Genomic DNA, 8,096 nt, shown 5'->3' with positions numbered 1-8,096 from the left:
GAAGAAATATGTTATATGTGACAGACACGAAAGTAGGATAGTAGACATCCAGTACTAAATTCTAATTCTTTTTATTTCAGACCCATAAACAATTTTAACATAACAGTGAAGAATTATGTTATGTGACTTAAGCTCATGATCTAATTCACCTTTATATAAACAATGTGGACAAATTCCTCAACACAAATTCTTATATTGTTAAACACAATGTATGGAAAACTTCAAAAAACAAACCTGGGGTTCTGCAAATACACTCTTCATGTTGTTGATTGGGCCATACGGGACCCCACTGCCTTCAAAGAGGTGTAACCATTTGCTGGTCGTTTCTTCTTCAAACCTTGGAACAGACAAAACAGGATGTGTTTCATTTGTTATGCTCCAAAGAATGTAACACAATCTCTTTTCTCATGTGGACGTCTTTCAAAGCAACCAATAGTGACAAAACTATGTTTCTTAGGCTTTCTTTTCTTCTAGTTTTGAGATAAAGTTGTCAATATGAAACAACTTCAGTGGCCCTGTAGGGGTAAGAGTAACCACTCAGGTCCCAGTGTTTAAAAATCCCCCATCAGAGATGTAATTCTTCCTATATGTCTATCCCTATGTACTCTGACACAGAGTCCCTTGGAAAAGAGAGGTTATATGGAAAGTGGTATTGAGTTCCAAATGTGGTGTCGAGCAATTTATTAATATAATAATAATATCATTGCAAGTGGAACACGAAGTCATGGTGCAAAGTGTTTTTTAGATCTCAATTATAGTACATCAGGTTGGAGCAGACACTAATATACAAAATTGTTCCTCAAAACAAAAAATAAACTAATGTAGCTATTTTAAAAGAAAGCTACATGTAAGTACGTAATAATTAACAGTCACAAACACTGCCCTAAAAACAACCTTAGCTATTTATTATTTGCACTGTGATTTACTAATTAGAACAACTGAGTAAGTGATATTTCAGTTTAGCCAACAAAAATCAAATTCATTCAAGTCCTGTACCTCTTTTTGTTTCTATTATAATTTAAAATTGAACTTCACAGACAGAAAAGTTTATTGGATTTCCTTTATTTTCTCTCTTAAGTCTTAAGGAAAGGGGAACTAATTCATTAATGAGATTTACTGTTTTATATTTCTTCTCTGTTAAGACAGTGAACACAGAAGCAAAATCTTGGATCCTTAGAGACAACTCAACACAATCATAGTTTCTAATGTATGAAGAATTTCAGAATTGCTAATTGTTAAAATAGCAAAATATTTTTAGTTAATTAATAATCTAGGTGACCAAAGAGATTTTTATAGTAGATTATTGCCAGCAGGTAAAATGCTTAGTAGATTATTGCCAGCACATAAAACGCTTCATTCACTACTATGGAAGGACTAGTTGCAACTATAGTAGAAATACTTAGTCTTCATGGACTTCTATTCAGTTCTCTTATACACAACTAGAATTAGCCTCAGACCTGCAGACTCCATAGGAAATTATACTTGTAGTAGAGAAATGTACTTCTGTCACCTTTTTCCAGAAAAAAAAAAGTGTAAAAACAGTATCAATACTTGGAGGACACTTCTCTGATTGCCATCCAATAAATAAAATAAAAAGAGAAAACAGAGAAATAAAAAAAATGGAATTAATATATTCATTAAAAGATAGACTATTATATAAACACCTATGTCCAATCATATAAGTTTTTACATGAGGATATAATAAAATTTTTTAATGATTTCACTAGGAATTTAATTAATCCTATTCACACATCCATTTAGTGAGTGTCTAATATACACCAAGCATTGATTCTTGTCTTTCAATAAATGCTTTCCATTTTCTCTCCAAAATGATAAAGATTTTTCATATTTTAATTTTAGCCCAGGAATGTTAAATATCCCTATTTAGTACACAATAAATACTTCACTTCTAAACATTAAAAAAAAAAAAAGAAAAAAATTCTTTCATGGGAACACCACAATGCAAGGTTAAATGTCTTGCATTTAAATGGTTAAAATCGATTCTTCACATTTATATTTTCTTTTCAATGACTGTTAAAGTCATCTCCTGGCCAAGACTTCCTAAAATATACATAGATATATATCATCAGAATGATATATGCTGAAAGAATAAAAGAGATACTTTGAACCTGGAGCCTTTTCAATGAGGGTGTCAATTATTTAAGTTTCCGTAAATGGAGTGTTATAATAATTAGTATGATAAATTTTCAAGAAAAGTGAATTTATCACCACTAGACTCACCCAAGTGACCTGAAAGATCTGCACAAAAAATGCATGTCAATATCCAAACAAACGCATGGTGGTTGGCTAGCCAACAGAAAGCTCAGGGGAATAGTTGAAGTTTTAGTATTTGTATAAGCTTTTCACCACTGGGCAAAAGAGAGGAATTTATTTCATGTTATGGAAAACAATAGACGCACTTTGGAAACAAGACTGGGAAGAGGCAGCATCTGGAGCTGCAGTTGTGACCACTGTTTGTGTCTTTGCATGGGTGTGGATGTGGAAGGGTTCCTAAATGCCATAAACTCTATCAGTCAGAGACAGAACATCGCTGCATTCCGCTGCTCCCAGAGGACATATCCATCATTGTCTTCTGAAAATCTATCTCTTGATCTGAATCGGATGTAGAATCCTTTCCTTTATCTATGCAAAAAAGCTGTAAGCACATGTTTTTATAAACCACAAAAATTCTGCTAAAAATAAAATGGAAAGAGCTGATCTAAATCACTCAGGGCAATAGAATCCTGAAGATAAGATTAAAGGGGTGTCCTCAGATCCAGTTTAGCAAGCCTTGAAGCCAGGGCCTCTGCTGGGAAGTCACTTTGAGGCTCATAAACAATTCAGACTTAATTGTGAACTTACTAAATCAACCTACATATTTAATTCTAAATTTTTGTTGCATTCACTTGATAACAGGAAGGAGTATTATTAATCAGATAGCATCATTTATGTAGATAAAGCACTGCTGGACTAAGTCAGACTTGGGTTTAAATTTCTTCACCAAAATTTAACTTACAAAACAAAAAAGTCCTTTAGAGAATGGATTAAAGCTTCAAAGGAGCCAAATCTGAGACTAGAGAGAAACTAATAAGAGATCCCTACCTTGAAGGTGGGAGTCGAAAATAATTGGAACATTGGGACAACTACGCACTGGTCATTAAATAGTTTTATTTATATTCTGTCAATTGTATGCTCACAACCACACTATAAGGTAAGTATTATCCTTAACTGACCAATAGGAAACTCGGTTCACAGAAATTAACTTCATCAAATTCATATAGCTTTTAAGGTCAGACGTTGCATTTGAAGCTGAGTCTGCTTAACTCCAAAGCCACTTTCTAATACACAATGACTGCAGCAGAATACATTCAGAATGCAGAGCATCCCATATTGTATGCACTATATGTGGTCACAGATAGCTATAAAAAGGAGGAGCAGAGGTGACCCTGTTCATCTTTTGCACTAATATGCTTCTTCACTTTCATCTTGGATACCTCAACACATATTTTCTTACATTAATACTTATTCATTCCTGATGCTTTTAGCAACAGTTTTTTTGTGTGTCAGCCATGGAGATTACAATAAAAAATACAGCCCCTGTGTTCAGGGATCATATAGTCTAATGGGGAACACAGCTATAGAAATAGATGAATTTCAATGCAGGATGCTGAGACAAAGACATGAATGAGCAACTTAACAGCTGAAGCACCAAAGAGGGAGACTTGCATTGAGCCAGGGAGGCAGGAAAGGGTTCAAAAATGAAGTGACATTTGAGCCAAGGGTTGAACGATGAGTTAGAATTTTCCATGTGAAAGAAGAGAAGAAGGATCTTCCAGGCAGGAAGAGCAATGTGTACAAAGATCTGACCTGGAAATAATCTGAAATCTCCTGTGCCCCAAGTGGTCGAAGATGAAATGGGACAGGAAGGTGAGAACCAGAGTGCAAAGCATCTTGTCTGCTATGCTAAGGATATTGGATTTCTACTGGCAACAAGGAACCGTAAAAGGTCTGTGACAGATCTTAAACATAACCATCACCATTTTAGGCAAGGCCAAGCACAAAATGGCAACCAGCCCCTTCCCCTGCCCTTCACGAGAAGCCAAGTGACTTCTGCCAATTATAAACCCTTTTGCTTCTGCATGGGTGCAATACCCCTCCTTGACTGCTTCGGCCAGCCCTTGGTGCCCTACAGCCCATATAAGCTCTCCCACCCCAACGACAGTTGATGCCCTCCATTTGTGTGCAGCCTGGCAGATTCTTTTCCTTCATTAAAGCTGGATCGGTTTATGGTGTTTCTGCTCACTTTCGTTCAGTCTGTACACAGGGGACTAACATGTTCAGCACTGATAGAGAGAAGGAAATGATGCAGATGAGACCAGAGATTAAGAAACTTGACAGGAGGCAATATACTTTCTCCCTCTGATACATCTCAAATCTGCCTATCGATATTCTCCATATTATGGTCAATAATAAACAAGAACCCATTTGAAGAAAAAAATTGTTCCTGACATTCCTACCTCTTTCAGTTACTATCCTATTTATCTCTTTCCAACCCATTACTACTCCTGAGCCTCTGAAATCTGCCTTGGTCACCAATGCCTTATTTTACCCAGTCTCCAGTGGTCTGCAGCAACCACCTGTCTGATGCTCTTTCACAGAACTCACGCTACCACCCTGTGCAGTGTTTGACGTTGTGGCCTATCTCACCTTAAGGTCTTGTGAAACTATACTTTCTTGGTTTTCTTAACACCTATTTGGCCATTTGTTTCTTTTTTTTTAATTTCAAAATAAAAAGTTTGATTAAATATTTAAAAGATAAATATATATAAAACATTTGCAAATGGAACTTAGTGATATGTAAAAAAGATAGTACATCAATATCCAATGAAAATAATAATAGGAACTGAAGGCTGAGTCAATATTTTAAACATGAATGTGGTTACCATATTAAGAGAATTGAGAAAAACAATATGAGGATCTCAATAGAGGCAGGAAAAAAAGAAGACAAAATTCAACATCCAGTCATAGTGTACACTCTAAGTGCATCAGGAAGAGAAGGGAAATTCTATAACCAGATAAAGGGGATCTACAAAAAGCCTATAGCTAACTGCCCACTTAATGGTAAAAGATTACTTCCCCTTGAGATGAGGAACTTGACAAGGATGCTCTCTTTCTCTCTCCACACTCAAGCGGGATCTGTGGGTTGTGGCCCAGGAGGGACATGGTGACCAACAAGAGGTACTTCTGCAGTGATGTGGGCTTAGAATGTGCATGGAAGACACTGTTGGGGCATCTCCAGCATCCCAGGCAGGAGGTCGTGCCCACACATGACTTCAGAGAAGATGCAGCCAATCAGAACTCTCTGTAGCCTAGGGTGGCCACATAGGGCTGTGCCTGCTGGGGGAGAGAGGACGGCTGCTCAGGTGGGAGATTTTTCTTGCTGGTACATAGTAACCCAGGTGGTTTTACACACTGATTTTGTATCCAGTAACCCTACATAATCCACTGATTAATGGCCATGATTTTCAGATTATGGTGGGTTTTCCATGTAGATAATAGTGTCAGCCACATATAACAGCAGCCTTATTGCTTATATATTGATTTTTATGCCTTTGTTTTCTTGCTTTACTGTCCTGATTACATCTCTAGCATAATGTTACGTAGAGATGGTGTGATCAGGAAATCCTGTCAAGTTCTGATTCAAGGGAAAATGTTTATTTTATTTCTTAATTAATTATTTTTGATTATACAAAATTTGTATTTTTGAAAATACAAATTTTTGATTATACAAACTTATGGAGTACAGAGTTAACTATCAGTATTTGTGTACAGTATGTGATGATCAAATCAATATTATTAACATGTTTATCTTTACAAATTGTAATTACTCTTTATGTCCCTTACTCAGTTACGCCCTAATTCCCCTCCCCCTTTCCCACCTCTTGTAGCTACAGGTCTGTTCTCTCCTTCTGAAAGTTCAGCGTCTTATTGTGGTCTGTCTTTCTTTCTTTCAACATTTTATTGCGGTTCTTTCTTTCACTCATAGTTTTCTTTCTTTCCTTGCTTCCTTCCTTCCTTCCTTCTTCAGTTCCTCCCTCCCTCCTACCCTTCCCCCCACTTATGAGTGAGGACATGTGGTATTTCTCTGTGTGTGTGTGGCTTATTTCACTTAATATAATTTTCTCCAAGCTCATCTGCATTGCTGCAAATGGCAGTATTTCACTCTTTTTTATGGTAGAGTAGTACTCCATTGTGTACATAGACCACATTTTCCTTATCCAGTCACCCATCAATGGACGTTTAGGTTGGTTCTTTATTCTTGGCTATTGTAAATAGGGCAGCAATGAACGTGGGAGTGCAGGTATCCCTTTGACATGATGATTTCCATTCCTTTGGATATATCCCCAGAAGTGGGATTGCTGTATCATATGGGAGTTCTATCTGAAGTTGTTTGACAAACCTCTGTACTATTTTCCATAACAGCTGTACTAATTTACAGTCCCAATATTCTTTCTTACTCACCTAAGTAATCTTGTCATCTCTATGCAGATGACACCCAAATCCATATTTTCAGCCCTGACCTTTCTTTCCCCCATTTACTTTTTCCAGTTACTATGTGATAATTCCACTCAGGTGCACTATCATCTCCATCACTGCAACATGCCCATGGGTGACTTTACTTCCCCCATAAACTTAGTATTCCTCCCTTACCTGCACTCACACTGTTGGCTAACTCTGAAACTCCTTCCTTTTCATCATTTCACATAACTTATATATAATTGTCCTGGAGAATAAACTGTTCAAAAGTGAAGTTTTATCCCTACACTCTCACTGGCACTATCACAGTCCTACCCCCTGACTGTTCAGACTGGACTGTGGCAATAGTTGGTTAAAAACTTATTGCCTCCAATCTTCCTGCTTCCAATAAGTCACCAATTTTAGGTACACTCAAATCTGTTCGACCATCTCCCTCTCTAGGATCACTTATCTTCTCTCACAGTAGAGGAACATACTGTTTATTGACTGTTACATCCTCAGAACTTAGAACATAGTTGGCATTCAATCTTTGTTGAACAAATGAATATATGACTTCTGGGGAAGAATAAGAGGTTCTCAATCACGTTAACTTGAATTAGCGTGGTGGATTATTTTCTCCTAAAACCTCACTGAGACTAGATTTAATCAGACACCAAGGTTAGGAGAAGGAAGAGAATTTGAGGCTCTTTGGCTAAAATGGAAAATCACAGCGTTTTCTCCTCTTCCTTCTTCTCCTAGACTGTTTCCTAAATTCTATATAGGAGAATGTCTCAGGAAAATAAATTTCAAGTTCCCAACTACTAACTTACAAACAAATGCTGAAAACATAATGTTTCAATTTAAGGACTGCCTATGCTATCCAGAGAATCATAAGACCTTAGGAATTCAAAGGACCCTAGAAATCCATTGTTTCCTATGACCCTATAAAGTCATCATCTTATGAATATTGAAAATATCTCTAGTAATAGAGAACTTGCTGGCAGTCAGGTTACTCAAAGTATTCAAACAAACAGAGGAAGTGTGCTTCAATAGAAAAGGCATGAGCTTTGGATAGATTTGGGTTTGAATCACAAGCCTCAGCACCTCCCATCAATATGAACTTCATAAAAATATCAATTAATAATGTCACCATTTTTTTCAAATCAAACCAACCATTTATTAAGAATTTACTAAGCACAAGGCACTGTGCTAAGCAGTTTACACACATTATTTCATTTAATTCTCACAACAATCCTATGAGGTAGGTGCCATCATTATGCTCATAAAGATAAGCAAAACTAAATTTAGAATATTTAAGAAATCTTATTCATTCATATAACTTTATGTAGCAAAGCAGGAAGTCTATCCTGGGTCCAAAGTCCACTGTTAACCACCACTGTCTGCTGCATGACTTCTAGCTACGAAGGCCAGGAAAGCAGACCAGACAAAGCTCTGTAAGTGATGTGTGGCTAAAGACTAGTTCCACATAGGGCTTAAAAAGGCAGTACATAAAGTCCAGAATCTTAGTGCTATGGTAACTGACAGTCTCTTATGCATCAAGAACCTCAAGAAATACTTTG

At 36.8% G+C, this 8,096-nt stretch overlaps 1 long non-coding RNA gene across 1 annotated transcript in view; it reads right to left on the bottom strand.

Moving 5' to 3' along the window:
- Positions 1-238: 238 nt before the first annotated feature.
- The window catches only part of LOC103608333, a 45,054-nt gene continuing 37,196 nt past the window's right edge, over positions 239-8,096 (bottom strand). The window contains exon 3 of the long non-coding RNA XR_552040.1: positions 239-337. This is a non-coding gene — a long non-coding RNA (uncharacterized LOC103608333). The remainder of the gene's footprint in view (positions 338-8,096) is intronic.

Source organism: Galeopterus variegatus, unplaced genomic scaffold, assembly GCF_000696425.1.
Source record: "Galeopterus variegatus unplaced genomic scaffold, G_variegatus-3.0.2 Scaffold8319, whole genome shotgun sequence".
In the NCBI taxonomy this organism is placed as follows: Eukaryota; Metazoa; Chordata; class Mammalia; order Dermoptera; family Cynocephalidae; genus Galeopterus; species Galeopterus variegatus.
The sequence above is the reverse complement of the archived record's forward strand: the minus strand, read 5'-3'. Positions and strand labels throughout refer to the sequence as shown.